The sequence below is a fragment of the Conger conger genome, chromosome 1, assembly GCF_963514075.1.
Source record: "Conger conger chromosome 1, fConCon1.1, whole genome shotgun sequence".
In the NCBI taxonomy this organism is placed as follows: domain Eukaryota; kingdom Metazoa; phylum Chordata; class Actinopteri; order Anguilliformes; family Congridae; genus Conger; species Conger conger.
The window spans coordinates 52,643,565-52,664,970 of NC_083760.1; the positions used below are offsets into that span (position 1 = coordinate 52,643,565).

The following is a 21,406-nucleotide window of genomic DNA, read 5'->3' on the forward strand; positions in this document are numbered from 1 at the left end:
ACGGCTCGCGCGCGAGGAGGTTCAACGCGACCCCAGCCTCTGGTGAAGGAGTCGAACCCTCCAGATCCACCCTTTGTTTGGCGGGAGCATCTAGGGAGCCTTTCATCTCCTCGCTGTTATGGATTAGAAGGGCTCTGCGTTATCGGAGCCGTGCAGATGGGTTCCTCGTTTTTCTCTGTCCTTAATGCCATCAAGGGCAGCTTATGTACACGACGACGCCATTTAGGAGGCCGAGATAGAGGATCAGCCGGCGTTGTGATGTTACCCCTCGTGAACACAGAATGGGGCAAACGCACTTACTGAGGGGCTTGAATAGCTGTGACGTGGGCCTTTTTCATTTGAATGTATTATATTTCAACTATTGATATTATGTTTCATAGGATTTCAAATATAAATGTGTAGGGTCATATTCACCACCATGGTGGCTTTGAAATAATTTTAAATATTATACAGAAGGAGAGAGATGCTTTGTTTCAGGTATTTTATTTGTTTTTGTCAAGCTTTAAAATGCAGCTTGCATATTTGAAGTTGTATCATGGCTTTTATTCAATTACATTACATTACATTATTGGCATTTGGCAGACGCTCTTATCCAGAGCGACGTACAACAAAGTGCATACCCATAACCAGGGATAAGTTCGCTGAAAGACCCTAGAGGGAAGTACAATTTCAACTGCTACCTGTACAACAAAGATAAGGACAAGGGCCTTTTTTTTTTTTTCTTTTTTTTTTTGAGAACAAAGAAACAAACAAAGCAAAAGTGACCAAAGTTAACTATCCAAACACTGCTTACCTAGCCAACTAAGAATACCGATACACAAAGCAAGTCACAGAGACAACAATTAAGGTTCACTGGGAGGTAGGGAGGGATGGGGAGAGGTGCTGCTTGAAGAGGTGTGTCTTCAGCTTGCGCTTGAAGGTGGGGAGAGATTCTACAGTTCTGACCTCAACGGGGAGTTCGTTCCACCACCGTGGAGCCAGAACAGACAGTAGTCGTGAGCGTGATGTGGAGGTTCGGAGAGGGGGAGGTGCCAAGCGGCCTGTGGAGGCTGAACGAAGAGGTCTGGCAGGGGTGTAGGGTCTGATGATTTTTTGTAGATAAGCTGGGGAAGACCCTTTAACTGCTTGGAAGGCTAGCACCAATGTTTTGAATTTGATGCGAGCCATGACAGGCAGCCAGTGGAGGGAAGTAAGCAGGGGGGTGACGTGTGAGTATTTGAGAAGGTTGAAGACCAGACGAGCTGCTGCATTCTGGATGAGTTGGAGGGGTCTGATGGCAGACGCTGGGAGGCCAGCCAAGAGGGAATTGCAGTAGTCCAGGCGGGACAGAACCATCGCTTGGACCAGGAGCTGGGTCGAGTAGGGGGTGAGAAAGGGGCGGATTCTCCGTATGTTTTATAGGAAGAACCTGCATGACCGGGTCACCGCCACAATGTTCTCGGAGAGGGACAGTCTGCTGTCCATCACCACACCGAGGTTCCTTGCACTGGGTGACGGCGTGAGTGTGGTATCCCCGAGGGAAATGGAGAGATCCAGATGGGGAGAGGTTTTAGCAGGGATGAATATCATTTCAGTCTTGCCTGCGTTGAGCTTTAGATGGTGGTTGTCCATCCAGCTCTGGATGTCCCTCAGGCAAGCAGAGATACGGGCTGAAACCTGCGTATCAGACGGCGGGAACGAGACGAAGAGTTGGGTATCGTCCGCTTAGCAGTGGTAGGATATTCAATGATATCAGTCTTCCTTTTAATGCAATTCAGTGTTATGTCTCAGCAAATAAAATAGAATTTTAGAAATTGCTTGTAGATTATTATTGACAGTTAGTACAACATGTCTCTGCCCTCTTACTGTCTTTTGGCTGAAGGACATGTTCTTACTACCATATTAAAGGCCCACATGCATCAGCATTCTCTTCCTGGTTTTAGTATCTAAAACACTCGCAAAGATAAGTGTGCAAAAACATAAATCAGACAGCTTGGAAAAATAGCAGTTCGACCATAAAATATGCATAACAAAATGGATGATGGAGGATGGAACATGAATCGACAGCTCCAGGATGATATGAAGAGTCAAAAGTCAAGCCATTAAAATTTTCACACAGTTAAAAATGATAGATGCAGTTTCTTTTTCAGGCAGAATATATATTTTTCTCGCTCTTAATGCGAACATGACCTGCAAAAAATTCCACTGCCAAGAACGGCGTTGTCATTTCCCACATGAGTAACCTGTAATTTCTCACGTTTCTGTGCTTGCTAGGGGCCTTTAAGGTTTCAGCTTGTCCACCTGTGCCGTGACAAAGCCACCATTTAGAGCCTCTGGCCTGGGTTCAGATATCGACGTAAATGCAAATGACCATTGTACTGCAGGAGTTAGTACTATCACCATAAAGCTGAATCGAATGTCTGATCTGTCCATAATAGCATTTTGATCATGGGGGGGCCCATTTTGTATTTCTTGTTTATTTGGATCCCCATTAGCTTCTGCAGATTCAGCAACTATTCTTCTACACAGAACAGAAAACTTAATAAAATTACATGAAACTCCTACAAACTTACAGGCATACATACATAAAATAAGAAAATGAAAATAGAATTAAAGACACAAAAGCATAATCGGTTACAACACCCAGCACCATCAAAACATGGTCAGCTATAGCCTGCGTAGTGCGTGTGAGCTTGCACGTTTACGAGCTTGTTTGCTTGCACGGGCATGATTCCGCCTGCACGTTCGTGAATGTGTGTGTATGTGCCTGTTTTTGTGTGTGGGTATGCTGAGTGTGTGTATTGCTGACAGAGGAGATGGAGCTCTTGTTGCAGGAAGCCATCTCCTCCCAACGCATCCTGCCGTACCCGGAGCTATTAATAAAGAGACACGTGCACCTTTGGTGCTGCTGGGGAATCGGGTGGAGAGGTCAGCCGGGCTCTGACTCTGGGATAGACGGCGTCTCTCAGAACGTGACTGTGCAGTGTCATTGTTTTCAGCCCCCCGCTGCTCCAGCTGTTTCAACAGCTCTGTGTACAGGTGGCGCCTCAGGCATCGTGGGCGTCACACGCCCCTGACGGCAGCAGACTGGCACCTGCGACTAGCCCTGCCTCTGACTGGCCGCGCCCAGGCTGCGGTGCAGAGTAACCGTTGGTGTCCTGTCGGATAGTTTCCGAGCGGTCCTATCAGTTGTTGTATTAACAGCCCTGTCTTTTGTTCTGCTATTTGCGAACGGTCTGTAGTAACGGTCAATGTTGTTTGACGACCAGCAGTTCAAATCAACAACTTGGAGAAAAATGCACAATTAAGCATAAGCAGCTCAGAAAGCTTGGTCCTGCTGCCCTGTTAACCCTTTGTGGACTAAGGCGCTCAATAGGAAACCCATAGAAAGGCCTAAGAATTGGAATGCATTTAAACAGTCGTGTGTTGAAAAACAGTCATATGATCAAATACAACGCTGGTGTCGTGTCCGTCTGTTAAGGGAGATACAACATGCAGGCTGCATCTGCCCATAAGGGGTTAACAACCAAACAACCCCAACCCCCCCCTCCTTACCCCCCATCAATGAAAACATCTCCAGCATGGCATGGTGTTTATCCCTAATTGTTCTTGCTGGCTGGCTGCAGAATGTAAATGGAGAGTTTTATGTGACAAAAACCTTGAGGGTAAATTCAGGCAATGCTTTTAAAAAAAGCCTAAACGTACTGTACAGCTTTTACGAGATTCCGTTCCTTTAGCGTTTAATGATGTGTGGCGGCCGTCCGAGTTCCTCAGCGATACAGTGGTCCCCCACAGCGGAATGGGCCTCTTCCTGTCGAATATTTCAGCTTATTTTTCCTTCCTTTGTGATTAAAAAAACAAATCTCCTGATCTTATCTGGCTAAGGAGAGTTTTGATGGCTTTCTTAATGGTGCCATGTGCTTCTAATCTTTTACCCTTATGGTAATGGTTTAGTGGAACAGCTAGCTACTAGCTGTAGATTTATCTACAGTTTTTGTTTCACCCTTAACTCGATTCTTCTGTAGTAGCTACAGTATACAACAAAAGGTCAGTTTTGTTCACCTTTAGATGTGTGTTTGTACGAAGCCGTAAGGTGCTCCTGGAAAAAGGCCACTTATCTGATTTTGGATGTTTTTAAGAACACGGCGCACAAAAACCCTGTGTGTGGACTATGACTGTAGCTGAGCTTGGCCTTGGAGGAATCGGAACTAATAATCACACAATAACTTTGCAGATTCAACAAAATGGAGGACTTTTTGTTGTTATTATGCTTCTTTCCCCCCCCATTCTTAATTGGGCTCAGGCTTTGTCTTGGTTGATTGCGTTTAGGTGGTTTTGCAACCAGCATAGGACAACAGGAACATCTGAGCATGTCTGTTGTGAGCTGGCTCTACCTAAAATGGCACCACTTCTTCCTTTCTTCTGTCTTTCTATTCCCATGGCTGAAGGGCGTGGACCTACAGGGCACTTTGTCACAATGACCGTGGTTAACGCTGACCACAAGCTTTCATGTCATACGGCTTGGCCTCTGCGTCATAGGGACGTATAACGTTTCAAATGTCAACTGCCTATTCTTTGTTTTTGTGTTTCCTCAAATTTACGTTCTGGTGTGCGTTTGTGTGGGGGCGGGGGTTGTTTAACCTATCAAGATGATGACTTGCACGTATCCACATCACATCTCCGAGGAGCAAATCTGCTGCTGGTGCCGTTTCTATGGCAACAGAATGGAAATGGAGAGGGAAGTTTGTAGTTTAACTCGTGGTGTGCCCAAGTCGTCTGAACGCCAGTGACACGCTGAGCAGCTGAAAGCCCCCGTTCTGCTATTAAAAAAACGTCATAGAGTACACTCAAGCAGCTAGGTTGATTTGTCGTTTCCTTTTTTTTTTAAGAGGTGCCTGTAAGTTGGTTTACTCATTCCGAAGGTCACCACTCCAATTTTGTTATAGTTTTGTTTTTTACAGCGGAGAAAGCACTTTCTGTATTAGTTTTCTTGCTGTTCATTTGCCCCTTTTTGCTGGAGATTGGTGATAGTCTTCCATTTTGTCCCTGATGCCAAGTGCTGGTTTACGCCTTTCATAGGAATGTGCATAAGAGCTTTTGAGACTCTGAAGCCTTCCACAATAACGGAATCAGGTGTTAATTGCAGCATCGCCTTTCACTTTAATAGTCAGACTGCCATTAACATGATGTCTGTTGCTATCTTTTCCTCTCTGTAGCCTATTTTAAGAGTGGGTGCTGGGCGTTCACACGGTTTGTACATGCGCAGCGAAACGGGAGGTGCCATGCACAGCCCGAATCCCAGGTTTTTGTCTCTCAGGAGGTGTTTTGGTTTTCTGAGAGCGGTCTGCATCAGCAGCATGACGAAGGTGCAGCAGCGCCTCACTTTTTCGCTCGGAGGACCCCTGATTCGTCAGGCTTTGTGTAAGCCCCGTCACCATGGCGACCAGGCACCAGAAAAAGATCCCTTTTAGGGCCTCTGCGAATGTTACGGTATATTTCCAAAGGTAAGCCCCCCTTCCTTCCCCCCACTGTTTTGGTGGAATGGGCGGCCTGGATAAATCGCACTAAATTAAAGGCGGTCTCGTACAACCTGATGAGCGCTGATAAAATGGCTGCTGTATACGAACCGATTCGCCCAGAGCTTTTACTGTAATTCCCTGCGGTTATTAAAACTGGTATTATTTTCTATCCTAGAGCTGTGGATTAGGTGGCAATGTGGAGGTCTGCTGTGGCATTGAACAGAGCTGGAGGCCCTGCCGGACAGCCAGACATGCACAGGCAGGGGTAGGGTGGAGAGAGGGACGCCCAGTGGGTATACAGTGCAGAGACCAGTGGAAGGTACTGAATGTCTGAGCAGAAGTCCTGGGCACTTCACATGGGCACGTCAGGCCCGCTATCTTGCCGCTTTGCAGCAAATGCAACCTCAAACAGCTACTGGGCTGTTTTACCACCGTTTAGGTCGTAACCACGACAGCCTTGTCAAGAGAAGGAAGCTGTAGAATAGCTATAAGCACAAAATGGAGTGATTCAAATTCTATGATTTGAATCCAAACAGATTTATAGCTTTATTGTCAAGAGGGCACTCGTTTCAGCTCCAAGCTGTCTGAAAGCGCTGACTCACGCGTTTGTGCCTTTTCCTTGATGTTTCCTTATTGCCTTTGAGTGGATTAATGCTGGTGTCGTGGGTTTCTCTGTGCTTGAACAAATGGCAATACGGAGACTGTAAGCCATTAGATGTTTGTTCGCTGAATGGCAGTTGGATGGAATGTTAGCTCAGGGCATAAGGGGGTAAAAAATAGAGCGGTATGCTAGAGGGGCTTTTGGGTGTTGTGATGTGCCCTACTGTCTGGTATTAAAAATCCTACCCACGGTGTTGCTGTGGGTGGCAGCTCGTGCGTGATTTGTTGCAGCGTTTGTGCGATTTGTTGCAGCATCACTCAGGGCGGGGAGGTACAGATCAGCTGGGCTGCTCCTGTCTGCGCACAGATGTGCATCACAGTGCTCCTGAATTAATGGAGAATATTAAAGGAACTGAGCAGGCTTGTAAATTTTAGGCATTTCACATTTGGAGAATATTGAGGGGGAGAGTGGGTCAGATTGAAATCATTAAGAACATTTTATTTATTTTGTTATTCTTTTTAACCCATCCCTATACCTATAGAAAACCCATAGAAAGGCCTAGGAATCAGAATGCATTTCAACGGTCGTGTGTCTTGAAAAACGGTCATATGATCAAATACTGCGCTTGTGTCGCATCTGTCTGTTAAGGGAGGTGTAATAAGGCAGTGCAGTAAATTATTTTTTGGCCCGGGTGTTAATTATTCACTAAGTATCACAGGTATTTTTATTATCCATTTCATTATAGTCGCTTTACACTTCAAAAAGCTAAGCAAACAATCAAAGGTTCCGTTTACAACTTCTGTAGTTCTGCAACTTGTTTTACAAGTTTATATCACCTGATGATGCCAAATCGATGTTGTCTGTGCAGTCTATGTTGTATACATTGCATGCATTTCAAACTGCCAAATGGAAAGCCCATGTGTGAAGTATTTATATGTATATTTATAACAATGATGGGATGGTTATTTTCAATTATTTTATAGATCGAGTGATTGTGCTCGATTCCAAATTGATTTCTAGTATGGGGAATAATGTTCAATCTGGCTTTTGGGTTCTCTCCAAGCAAATAGTTATCTTGGTCCAAAAATGATAATTAGGATTTTTTTTTTTTTTTTTTTTTGTTGTCCCTGATCCCCCTTTTGAGTAATACACTTAAAAACACTGCTGCAATATATTTCTTGTCTTATGATGGAAATAATATGTTATGTCTGTGCTCTCTAGCCCTTGCTTTCTGTTGAGGATCACGTCCTGTAAGACTCAGGCTTAACTGTGCAAACTATCAAATCTTTCACAAAATCGAAGTCAAAACTTGTTTACATCCATGGCAATTTATATATTTTTACACCTGTTTAAGCATGTTGGCGAGATGCATTCTTTACTTTGCAATACGGTTGTAAAATTAAGTGCTACATAAATGAAATTGTTATTATTAAACTGGAGATCTGAATCTTTTACAAGTCTATATGCTGAACAAGCCATTCAAAGAACGGAATCGAAAACCGAAAATTAAGTGCCTTTTTCTAGGAGCCGATTAACATTACTGCTAAGCCTTTTGGGAAAGAGTTCACCAGTTTGGCTAATGTTATGGCATTGTGCAACTGTTGATGGCAAATTGATGGCATCATGCCAGCATTCTTGGTACTGTATGTGTAAACCAATTGGCTGACTCCTCTGAATTAACCATATTCAGAAACTGTTTTTCTCACCAGACTTTAAGCTGAACAAAATAAAATTTGTTGATAACCAGTGACACGGCTTTTATGAAATATTTTGTGTATGGAGCAAAAATAAGAAATATTACAACACTGATCGGTGCAGCATGTTTGTGTTTAGCCTCCAGTAAAATGTGCATTCAGCACCTCGTGTGCACCCGAGGGGAAACTTGCATCAGGTGAAGATGACCATGACTCTGGGTGGCTGACCGCTTATAGAAAGTCTGGACTATTGCACTACACAATAGGCATGGCCTGGATGCCTGTGTACTTACAATAATTCAAGTTCTCTTTCACATAGGAGAAAGAGCTCAGTATTTGCAGGTTTGAACATTTTGTCAACCGATAGGAACTTGTTGTTTACTTTGACCGTGAAAGAGGGCTTCAGATGTCAAGGGCTGAAGCATGCTGTATTCCTGCCCTGTGATACCTCGGTGTTGGACGTAGCACTTGCTTAAAATCTTGACTTAAAGAAAACCATGTCTTTTTTTGCAATTTGTAGTGAAAGCCTTTCTTGTTCACCCCAATTGAGAGTTACCAAGCTTGCATTTTCTTTTTTGAAATCCATCTTTTTTTGTTTGCACGCTCTTTCCATTTTCTCTCTCATTGCCTTCAAAATCTGTTCGGATCCATCCTTCCCTTAGCCACCAAATTGCAATTGCCTAATTATAATGCTTTGAGGCACTTTTAATTATTCAACTGGATCTTCACAAATTTGATGAATCCTCTGCATTGCATTATGATGAATGGTGGAATTTACAGAGAAGAAAAAAGACGGAGCGTGAGCATGATTCCGTTTTTAAAGTTCAAATGTTTTTACCATGTATCACACAAAAATGAATGGTCTAGTTTTTCCCTCTTTGGTTAAACTCAATAGGATTTTGTGCATGTGTGACCAAGTTCTTTGATTTATTATATTCCATTGTGAATTGATGCCAATAGCTGCTCAGCACTTCCAGGCTACTGTACAAACTCAACAGAGCTCTCTTTGTGTGGCCACCCAGTCCAGTTAATTTACTTGTCTGTTGATGCGATTTGATAAAGTCCATCCGTGGTAGTTGTGAACAAATGAGGATGAGGTCATGGTGTAGAAGTACTGCAAGGGGGAAGATATGCCCAGGGCAGCTTTCATTGAAGACCCAACACCCGCCTTGCCCCATGTTCAGTTCCTGAATTTTGGCTCAGCAGAGGGAAAGAGGTCCACTGGCAGTTCTGTGCCTAGCTCATCACATCTCCCTCGGTGATGATGTAAATTTCAGGCTTTACAACAATCAGCTGTACTGAAGCTCTAGCTTCCATTGAGTCAGTGCGTATTAGAATGAGAATGCACAAGAATGCTTTGGATTAAAAGGTTTCAAGTCCCTGAATATCATGCTTTTGTACTGGCTGTAATGACTGTATTCTTGAGGCATTTTCCATTGACATTAGAGGACTACTCAAGCCAAAAAATCTGTGATGTTGCGCCTTTCCTGTAAAATATTCTTTCCGGAAGGGTATTGCATGAAAGTGACCTTATCCAAAATGGATGACTAACTGCTAATGCGTTGTTAGATGTTAGTCTGAGCAATTCTGCTCAGAACAGATTTGTCAGTGTTATAGAAATTGTGGTTTTGCTTAAAGATGGGAACATTGTTACATGACACTTTTTGCAAAGCTATGGTGCTGTGTAGCACTAAGATTCTCAAGAATGGAGAAGGGAGATCAAACATTTTGGAAGTGAAAAAACTAAATTCAAATGCATGGTTTTCAGTGAATGGCTTTTTCAAAGTAGATGGTTGTGTTTATGTGCGCAATAAAGGCATGATTAAGCAGTACTTCAGCGAGGGAAGTTGCTTCGTTCCTCATTTCACGTAATTCCATGTAAACTCAACACACATTCGGACCACATTGTAATGTTCATAGAATTCATGAAAAAGTAACTGGTCTTGTAATATGTAATATGTAGTAACTTTTTATGCTGTGTAATCTTAGGTGTAACATGTCGTGTAGACTGAAGTATATGCTTGTATTTCAATGCACATTTCGAACTCATCCAAATCCAGCCATGGGTTTTTTTTTTGGGGGGGGGTTTTTGTTGCTTTTTTTGCTTTCTCCCTCCTGGGTATTTAGTGTTACTGATTGGCTGATTGACTGCCTCACACATGACTCCCAGGTAAAGGGAGTGTGGAAAATGAGGAATTAGCAACCCAAAACCATTTGATGCTGCTTCAGATGAGTAATGCTATCTCGGGAATCACTTGAATGTCCAAGACTTAGAAAAATGTAATAAAAATATAGGTTTTTCGCAGAAAGAAAAAAAGATTTCAAGGTTATAATCATTTATAACTCTGTTACCTTTCATTTTGCGGTGAACTGTGACCTACAGTAATAGAGCTGGGGCAAGTCAAAGTCATTGAGTCATGCAAAATTGCGCAAAGTTTGTCATGCTTCTTATAAACTTATAAGGCAGAGTCAATTAAAGTCTGTGATGCTGCGGTCCAACAGTGCGTTGATTTCACATCGAATTACTCATTTGAATCTGAGCACTTGTCGGTACTCCAGGCTCAGGCGTGTCAGAGTTGTCATCAGGTGTCGGTAAACTAGTTTCCTCCCGTATTGCTTGGTAGAAAACACCCACATGGTACTGTGGTTGTTTTTATGTATGCATTTCACAAGACATTTCAAATGTATAGTGATTAATTTTTTTTATTTATGTTTTCTGTACAGAATCAGAGCTGCGATATCCTCATTTTAACATGGTCAGCTGTGCAGCCTCTTTTTAGTATGGCAAACTATGACTCCACACTGTGTACTTAAGCCTGACCTCTTGTTACACGTATTCATAGGGTGTACTTGGCCCTATTCGTCCTCTGTCAGTGTAAATGTATTTGAGCAATTCCTTTACATCCACCTGTACTCATTGAGCAATGAAAGGATATTTCTCACTGCTACGTTGTTTAACTACCTGTCATGAATTGCAGAAAAAACTAGTTTGAAATCAGGGTTTAGATTAGATACACAACCTTTTCATGAGTCACATAATGTTTCATGCCAAATTTCGCAACCTCATTCCATCAGTTGTTGGCTTGGTTATGAATGAGAGAGGATGACTGTCATGAATTGCAGAAAAAACTAGTTTGAATATAAGGGTTTACATTAGATACACATTTGTCTGAGTCACATAACGTTTCATGCCAAATTTCGCAACCTCATTCCATCAGTTCTCTTGGTTATGAATGAGAAATTAGAACTAAGTTGACTCATGAAAAACTTTCTCAGGAGACTGTCTCCAGAGTGACACGACCTCTTAGCCTGCAGCTCAACATGAGTTTAAACCTGAAGGACTGCATTTAATTCATTTATCTTTCTCTGGTTGTTATTAATTATATTACAAAGTTTTTAGACCGTAAGATTTAGGAAAACAAGTGTTCTGGTCTGAGAAGGAATGAACAGACTGAGGGGGAGGCCTGAGCCGATGTCTCTGATAACATGCTTACAGTAAACGGCACTGCTTCAAAGAATTCATGCTTCAGTTACCCATCTTGGTAACTCCCTTAGGAGCTCCAGCTGGATTCATGCACCTCATCAAATTGCGACAGCAAACAACTACCAGCAAAGCGAAAAACCCAAACCAGACACAATCCCATTTTACCTCGATTTGTTCGGTCTGAGTCACTCGTTCTTTCAGTGAATATTTCATTAGGCAAAGTTGGAACAGCAAGTGTCACCGAGTGTAACCGTTCAACAGTAAACTTCTCAAAATAGCAGGCAAGTTGGCACACACTACAGTTTTGTTAACACAACTTGTGTGTCTCTTTAGTAAATGTGTTTTTTTTTTGTACTTCTTTAGGTAGTATCAATTTAGTTTTAAAAGGAAACCGGCCTAACAGGAATTGAAGGTACTATGCTCTCTAGCAACTGTTGCATATTCATGTTCTCAGCAAACTTTAGCTTTAGATTCCTGTTGCACTTGCTATCAAAAGGTAGCTCACTCGCCATACTGTATGAATATGAAATTCATCAGCTTCGGTAGTGTGTTTTTAAGTGTCAGCCACGGTAAGTGACCGTGAAAGAGCTTGTGCTAGTGTATGATTAACTTGTTGTGGACTTGTCAGTGGTGAAAAGGTGTGCACCACTGAAGGTCAATGCCAGAGTTCTAGCATTGCGCTTATTGTTCAAACTAATCATGAATCATACTAAAATAAGAGAAAAAATAAAAAGATTTTTGATTAAGTCAGTCAAGAAATTATTTAAGATAAAATAGATATTTATTTATTTATTAGAAAAAGCGGAAATGTTTCCTGAAGAAAACGGAGGATTGTAGCGTGTCATTTATTTGCTGTCTTATACACCTGTTGCCTCCGATGCCTATCAATCAAAGGATAGTCAAGGCATGGGTACTGTGGTGGGTTGAGCGATTTTTGTTCAGCGTTGTCTCACAAAGAGTGAGACAGTGGTGTGATAAATTGGCCGTCATCAACGGCTGTCTGTGGGTCATGCTTTTAACTCAGGCTTTGCCAGACTGAAGAACTCTGGTGAGAGTCCCGATCAGGAATTGACCATGGTTAAAAAAAATAAATAAAGAGTAAATAAAATTACAGAATTTTGAGATAATACTTCCAATTTTACTCTTCAGTTATACAAATTGGTCTCACACAACTTTTAAGAGATAATAATTGAGTATTTCATGTACTTTTTCCTGTTTTCACAAGGTTGAAGTGTTATTGTAGGAATTTTGTCCTTTGTAAAGTAAAACTTGTAGCCTAAAATGTATGTCAATAACAATTTGGCAATTTATTAATGGAGCATACTAGTCTTTACAGTATGGAACATACCTGGTAACAGCCAGGCAGGGTAATTACAATGTAGCGTTGTGTGGGTACAAGCTTTTATGCCCCCACACATGGTGACTTAAAATGCAGGTTCCTGTCCCTGGTTGGGTGACAGGCTGACAAATAGACATCATTACATATGTATGTGATGTGGAAGGAAACCAAATGGTCATTGCCATCAATGTTTACCAATCAACTCATCTCACACCCATTGATCACCCTGACCTCCCCCCTGGTGGTGCTAGCCTTTGTTTCTAACCTCCCTTGATAACTGAAGCAGGAAATGTATTTTTCCCTACATTGTAAATAATAAAGGGTGAGACTGCAGTGTTCCCAGTGCATCTGTTTGTAGTTGCTGCTTAGAATTGCGACAGGAGTGTTTAGAATGTGAATAACCTTTGCTAAGAAGTAGACTCTTATCAAAATGATGCACACCCGTGGCCTCGGCTTCTTCTCCTTGAGCCTCCTCCAATACACTGCTGATACACACAGGAAGCCCCCCCTTCTGAGATACGCAAGGTTACTTTAGTCTCCCCTTCCCTCCCATGTCACATCGCCCCACAGTGCTGTTCCACGTTCGGAGCTGTGGACCCAGCTTCCGAGCTACCCTGCATTGTCAGCTGTGCCTCCGCTCATCATGGGAAACTTTGAGTTAGAGCGGTTGGCAACTAAGCGGTTAACCAGGCCAGCTCCGACAAAGGAGCCTTCCTGGCATGATTTATCACCTGGACCAAGTCTGTGTATATTTGTTTAAGATTTATGGACTTGCGGCTTTTGTTCTGCCATTCGATTTAGTGTCCAGATATTTTGGCAGGGCAGTACCACTCGAGTTGGGCTTTAGTTAAGAGGCCGGTGAAAGGGGACAAGTCCACACAGTTAAATCGCTGTTTGATTTTTGAATTGGCCATCTCTGTCTTTATTTAATAGCCTGATTGTCCCCTCCTCCCCCAACTGAATTACATCCTTGTGAGGAAAAAGATGGAAGGAATACAGAGCTTAGTCATTTCCTCTCTGTTTTCGTCATTTCTCTTGTGTGATTGATGCAGTCGGGTCTCCCATGCTGGGATCACAGACATGCAGTTTTATACCCCCAGGTTTTATTAATTGTTTTTTTAAATAAATATTGGTTCATTTTTCTGAAATGGTCACCCTGCCTCACCATAAAACCTTCCCGCTAAGCCACTGCAGTTTTCCGATTGACCAGTGGAGTGTCTATTGAGCAATGAAGTGTCTTACTAAAACCCATTTCTACAGGGCAACACCATAGCAAATGGGACTTCAGCACTGGTACGGTTAGCATTTTATCTAGACAGTTGGTGCATCACTTCACTAAGATGTGCATCTTGGATGCATGGTGAGGACTTTGCTGGTGGAAGAGACTGACCATGGGATTCAATCAAATATGTTTATATGAGATTCAGTAAGCCAAAACAAAGATTCCTGGATTAATCTGCCACCATATCTCAAACCAGCCCACTTGCTGTATGGTGAGATGTGCTCAGGAAGTAAGAGGTTCATGAAATTATTCTTTTTTTAAAGATATTTTTTAGGCCTTTTTCAGCTTTATTGGACAGTATATAGTATAGAGAGACAGGAAGAATGGGAGCGAGAGAGAGGGGAAGACATGCAACAAATGTCGGACGGTCGGATTCGAACCGCCGACGTCACGGCTCGCAATGAGCATGCGGTCAGTGCTCTACAGGCTGAAATTGAAATTGAGTTTTTAATGGAGTGATTGACAGCAGTGGCACTCCGAGTAGCAGTGGTATTTTTCATTGTTGCTTGAAGATCATATCTATTTAGACCCAGTGCTGCACACCTCACAAAGTACAAATAGCTGTATCTAATTAATTCTTGGTTTATTTACTGTCTGTCCTGAGCCTTACTCTTACTGCGTCGTGATTCATCACTAATGGTGCACAACAATAAACTGACCGTATCCTTTGTTTTACCCAATGCAGGTTGCTTGGCCTTTTGACTGGGCTGCCCAGATCTTTTAATAGTTTAATAGTTTGATCTCTCTTGCCACTCCTGCTTAACAGATTTGGAGGTGTGTTGCCAGTTCCTAGAATTACAGGCATGGATACACCGTCTGTATTTCTCATATCTACACTAAAGTTCAAAACTGGGTTCAAAGGCTGATCTGTCTTCCATGTTCAGTTTCTCACCAAAGGCATCCAAACTTCGTATTCAATTTGTTCTTCCATTACTAAGGCCTAGAAATTCTAGTGTTGAATACAGAGATCCCACAATTGTATTTCCCTTGTACTTGGTATGGCCTTTACCTAGAACGGCACTGGGTTTTGATAAGCAATCCTCTTTGTCAAGGTCCTGGTGTGAGGGGCCAACTGTTTGCTCAGCGAGTGTATGCCTGGGAGTTGGTGTTGAAATGTTTGATTTGAACGTTGCAGTGGACCTGTGGGGAAAGGGTGTCGTTGTCATTCTGCCCTCAAGGACAGCGACGAAAGATGATGACAGAAGATGTGTCGCCCTCAGGAGGTTGCTTCTCGGAACAGATTCTCTCCCACCTCCTGATGCACAGCTAGTGCTTCTCTGTCTGTTCTTTACCTATTTCCTCCATCTGCTGTTGTAGCAGGGCTGTGCAGGTTGGAGGGAGAAAAGTTTGGCCTGGCTGGTTTACGTGGCCCTGTCAGGGGTGTGTTTGGTTCCAAAGAGGCAAGAGTAGCTTGCAGGCAGAACCCACTGGCTGGCGTCTGTCATATCACCCCCCAAGGGTCTTTTGGTTCTCCCCCACCTTAAGGACGAAATGGTGTTATGTCGGCTTGAGACCAAAGGAGGAGAGGCACTGCTATGGCTCTTCCTGGTCTAGTAGTCCAGTATAGTCATAATGTTATAGCACTGAAAACTGTGTCATAGTTTTTCATTTCTGTTGTGTGGCCAAAATTTGCACCTCGTGGGAAGTAAACCATGTTTAATAGTCTTCTGTGTTTACTACTATTGTCTTGGCACCATTATTGAGAATCCAAAATGAGCCATCTGCCTAAATAATTGTCACAGTGTAGGAGGCAGAAAACCCCATGCTTCCTACACAAAATCCTCTCTCTTAATCAATACCCTTGTGAGGCTGTTTTCTGCTCTCTGTTCATGTTAATTAATCATTTTTGCTGGGGAATGTAGACAAGTAAGCTTAGGCTTGTTGAGAAAATAAAGTATAGGTTAGTTTAGTCATTGTTTTAAAATGCAGTGACTGAACGTTATACTCATTTGAAAAGTTTTCTACTGTTGGGCTTGTACAGAATTCATTCATGATACTGTGATAATGAGGACTTCAATGTCTGGAGCACGTTGTCCGATGCCACTTTGTCTCCACTTATTGTAGAGCCCTTGGAGCTCTCTTCAGCTCTTCTAGACTGTAGCCCAGAACCTTTCCTCAGCCTACGCATTCAAAGGCAGAAAAACCAAGGCCTTGAATCGGTTTCCTTGTTTTCTCTGGGCACAAGGCCCTTGTTGCCGCACAAGGCCCGCATTTGTGACCGGGACATCTGCCGCGTGGGGGTACAAGTGGAGACCTGTCCAACTGCATGAGCGGCTGCATGGCAGTGAAAGAAACCTCAGAGATTTCACAGATTTGTATTTAACATCTGAAATTTTCCCATTGGACAGAGATTTTCTTGCACATTGTAAACTGAAATACATTGTTTACAATTTTCATTCATTTTTACCCAGGATGCACTCAGTGCTGTGTGTGCTGTAGACGCTGGTTGTTACCTACATTCTGCAATGCTGATGAAAATAATAAGTTAAATAAGTAGACATTCATATGAGGAGGCCACTAGCATTTGTATCGTTTAAGGTTTCACGTTTTAGAATGTGTAATTGTCCCCTACCTGGGCGGGGACGATGGGTCGGTCTCTGTCTGTTTGTTTGTTAGCTGAATGCGGTTTTAAATGTGGAATGTCCTTGGCTATTGTACATGTAGCTTTAGCTTTGGATATTGTTGACGATACTGAAAAAATGTAAGTTATTTACTGTTAAAATGATCCTTTATCTTGCACTGGTTTTCCTCACTGTATCTTGATCCAGATAGTGACTGGAGTAGGCTGTATAGGGGCTGCAGGAGGTGCAATTACACCTGTAATTTATTACAAGGTGCGCAGATATTCCATTTGATAATTCGTTTTTACCGATTGTATTGTCCTAATACAACAAAACGGGCAGCCGCAAGATCATTTTGCAAGATTCTGCGATCTTCTACGTGCCATTCGTCGCAGCAGATGCTGTAGTTCCACAATTTTTTGGAGCATTTCTGGACCATTTTCAGCAAAAACTTCTAATTACTTTACTGTTTATCCACTAAAAGCCTTACCTGTATTTTTGATACCAATATTAGGAGTCAAGTAATTGTCCCGCACCCAATGAAATCTGGGTGGCAACACTGCGTCATTGGTCCTCACTGAGACAGTTCTGGCAAAATGGAGGTCTCATGCAGGGAGACACTGATGCCCTGCAAGGGAGGGTTTCAGTCAGCAAGATTTGTGCTGCCTTGTTGCACAAGAACATTTCCAGCTTGTAAATTGTGCAGTTTGCAGTTCCCCGGTTTTGACGTGTTGTGTCAGTAGGGCCAGTATACAAGCCCTAGATCAATGCCTCTGCAGTGCTTCAGTTCGTCCCTATTGTCACGTCATCAGAGTAGAAGTTTGTGTAGTGTGTGTGCCTTTAAAATGCATGGCCGCAGGGTTTGCACATGCTTTGAATGTGTATCCAAATGTGCTTTCTGGCTGATCCGGTCTGTGTGTTGACAGTGCTGCAAGCCTCTGCAAGAACTGTGGGGCCACTATCATTTAATCAGGGCAGGCCATTGTTTCCCACAGTGTAGTCTAACCGTGTCATCTTCATAGGTGTGTCACTCATACAAGAGCCAACATACACCAGCAGAATTGTTGGGGCTGCAATGGGATTTTTATGTTCAAATTCAGAAGCACAAACAGTGACCACACAGAAAGATTTAGTGCATCTGTCCTTGTATGGTGGAATCTATTCCATTCTGTTTGTCTGTACTTATTGCGTACAATTTCTGGACCATTTCTGTAAAGGAAATGTTTTTCATGAACATATTGGGCCATTACTCAAAGCTTTAAAAATGTGGTAGGAGCTTGCCAGTGCTTTAGAAGGCAAGGACATTTTTTTAAAATAAACACTGTCATTAATCCTTTAGTTTAACAACAGTTATCATTTGTTTAGAGGTAATCTCGGGCCTTGAAATCTATGTTAAGTGTGTCAAGATTAAAAGGAGTGTTGGCCTGTTTAGCCTGGAAAATAAGTGGGCTGAAGGCGAGTCTAATTGATGGATTCAAGGCTAGAAGCAGACCGATAAAAGAATCCTTTGTATGCCACACAAGCGCAGCTCATGTAAATATCAGGGAGATGGTGCCACTGTGTACTGGGTGAGCTTGCTTCCTAATATGCGTGGGGGAAACCCTGCGCCCTGTGAACTGGATGACGTTTGGGGAAAACCTAGGTATTTACCCTGTACTTTAAGGTCCTTGAAAAGGGCTTGAATATTTTTGCATTAGAAGCCACCTATTGTAGCAAACCTCTGGAATGAGCAGGTAATCATTGCGCACAGGTTACTGCGGAGGAGCCCGATACATGCTTGTTTGCTATAGGCTTGGTCTTATGGGACAGTGCATTTGAGTTGCCCACATACAGGCACCCTGTTTAGAGCCTAATGCAAAGATCATGAATCAGTAGCTCCTTTATCAATGTAAAAGCAGTGTCTCGTGGCAGACTCACTACCTGAGAAGCACCAAAGACCAGATGAACCTCACTGATGTTAAGGTTGTTCATAATATTAACTATAAATCCTGCTTTAAGGCATTTTGTTTTATTTAGGCTTTTACATTAAAAATCTAAATGGTGATGTGCCCTGTGACATAAATAAGGAATAGAAATCATATTGTCCTCAATTTTCCCCAAAGCTGTGTTAGTCTGTGGAACTGGAGTCATCCTAGAGTGTCTAAATGGTTCTACAAAGGGAAGCTTCATTAACATTCAATGTACATGCTGTGACATGCTGTACATTTTCTAATCACTCTCCAATCATTTCCAAGGCCTCATCTTGGGTACTGGCCAGCATCGGTGTGTCACGTTAACAATATCTTCCACAGGCGTTCCCCCCCCCCCCCCCCTGTAATCTGTGTAGGAGTGCGGGAATGTGTCACTCACAGATTTCTGAACAGCCATGGGCGTGGATACCATCCAGATACCAGATACCATCTCATGTCAGATCTGACGACAAAGCCGAACGCATGGCCGGTCAGAAACTTTGATGCATCATCAGATGCAATGTTTTGTAGTGCATCACAGCGATTTTCACCGTTCCCCTCAACCTGCTCATTTTTATTAGCGGATAGCGTGCGATAGTTGTGCTGCTGGAAACACCAGTTTGACAGGACCGCTGGGCCCTGGCTTCTCAATTAAAACACTACTTCCCATGGCTGTGCAGAAATACTAATGCGATTCCCTTCCTTTTGTTATTGGTTTCTTGCTGGAAGTGCATTGTGCATACTAGGAGTCTCATATGTTGCTGTGATTCATGGGACTAGAAGCAAGAACATTGGTAGTGCGTGCAGGAAGTGCTGGGGGCAATGCATGCCCAAGAAGGAGGCTTCACAAAATCAAAACAAAGTCAGTGTAAGGGGAATGCCTCTGACATATATTGAATTGTGAGGATTGATAATTAAAACGGAATTGTCTTAATAATCCTCACATATTGCACCAATTATGCTTGTGTTGCAGTATAATACAATATAGTAGTCTCAAATTACGTCTAACCAAGAAAGTGGAATTTCACTTAAGAATTAATGTGACCAATATTAATGGACAAACATAAAAATAAAAAATTAATGGACAACCTGACGGATGGCGTTCTTTGAAAGACTCATTTGGGTTCATTGCTTCCGGCGCTTCTTTCCGGTGTTGGTTTTCTGCAACCAGATGTCACGCCAGGGGCGGTGCTGTAAACGTCACAGGAGTTTCCTGTGAAATGTATGGAAATGTAGTCCTGTCGTCTCTACAACAGTCAAGAGATTTATGACTTGCTCCTGAGTTGTAAAGGACTGCCAGATATGCTGATGCTGAGTTTTAACAGGTGCTCAACCGGGTCCTGGTAAGGGTCTTTAAGTTTGGGCACTGTGGGATGGCAGGGGTGTGGGCATTTGGCTCACCTTTTGAGGGGGTGGGGGGTGTGATTCTTTGTATTCTCTAATTAAACCCATCCTAAGGGAATGCCCCCTACTTTCACTACTTTCATGACTCTTACCACAGCTGCCTCTCTGCCAACTATAACATTGTCGGTTTGTATTGCAAATTGGCAACATGTAATGGGGGCTGGCTATGGATGTGGAGCACGCTTTCATGTAGTCATTTGCCTAGAATTCCAAACCACAAAACCAGCTTGTCGGTACAGCAACGCTTTTAGTTTTTTGGCAGCAGAGACCATAAGCAAGTGGAGTGAGCAGTTGGCTCACTTCTCAGGCTAATAACTTTACAACACTATGAGCCTGCCCAACATTCAGGGATGGGCGTTGCCAATATATCAACAAACAGTTACTTATGATTTTGTGTGTGTGTGGCTCCAAATTTAGTTTGTTCCAGCCTTTGACTCAGCCAGTGACTTGTGGACAGTGTGGATAGAACTAGCTAGGACCAACCAGATTATTAAAAATCAAATCTTACGAAGTTCCCTTTTCCGTATATTCCTGTGGTCAAGATGAGGGGAGCACAGTGTCCCACAGTGAACCCTCAATTTAATCTAGCTTTTGCTCTTGTTTTGAGTTCAACTGAAAGGTACTTACTTACTGTTCAGTATGCTAGCATCACTCCGCATACTTTTAAAGCGTGATGGTGGCGCATCATGCCCTTGTTTTGACCTCTTGGCGATGTAACAGTTGATCCAGCCTCTGCTAAATGTTCCCCTGTTGCACTGTGGGTCGTCGGATCAAGACAAAGAAAGAAAACCAAGGACGTGATTTAACTGCAGTGAAATTAACAGGGCTGCCTCTAGAGCCGATAAACTAATTTGCCATGGCTGTCAAAGCAATCATGTCACCACCGTGCTTTCCAGGCTGCTCATACAAATGTCTAATGTACTTTTTTGGAGCCGGAATCACAGTCTCTTCCTTTCAAGAAACCATTTTGGATCTTTGCATCCTTTTGTGCAGCGCTCAAAAGCTGAGTCCTACCATGGCCCCAGTCATCTATGATTAAGTCTATTTTTTGCTTGTCACACAAATGGCCTCCAGAGGTCGGCAGGTAATCTGCTGCAGCTGAAGCTCATCGTAGCAACAATGGGAACATGGGAATGCCACAAGCTGCACTTAGAGCTTCTGTAGGAACCACAAAACAGACTAAAGTTCTTATAAAGGAAAAATCGTTAAATCCTAAAATCATAAATTCCTATAATTGCCCGCAAAGTGGCACAACAAGCATCCAATTGTCGTTTGTGAGAAATGACCACATTATTATGATTTTAAAGGTTGTTCCACTCATCAACCACTGTTTGCGGAGTGGCAACCTTTGTTTTCCGCAGCTAATTCAGGCTATGTTTACTCCACCTGGTAAGGTTTTCACACGTGCCACTAATCAGATATGTACTATGAACGCACACGGAATCCGATATTTTCAGATCTGTTGTGTAAAGGTAGCCTAAGTTACATTGAACCAGCACTGGTTTGGGATAATGCTGGGTCTGGGCTTGCTCTATAGTTTCTGTAAATGGCAGGTCATGTCAGGTCACTTCTGTCACTGGCTCATTGTAGTCCC

At 42.8% G+C, this 21,406-nt stretch overlaps 1 protein-coding gene across 9 annotated transcripts in view; it reads left to right on the forward strand.

Moving 5' to 3' along the window:
* The window catches only part of LOC133130170 (protein MTSS 1-like), a 58,751-nt gene that overhangs the window by 5,727 nt on the left and 31,618 nt on the right, over window positions 1-21,406 (forward strand). The window lies entirely within an intron of this gene.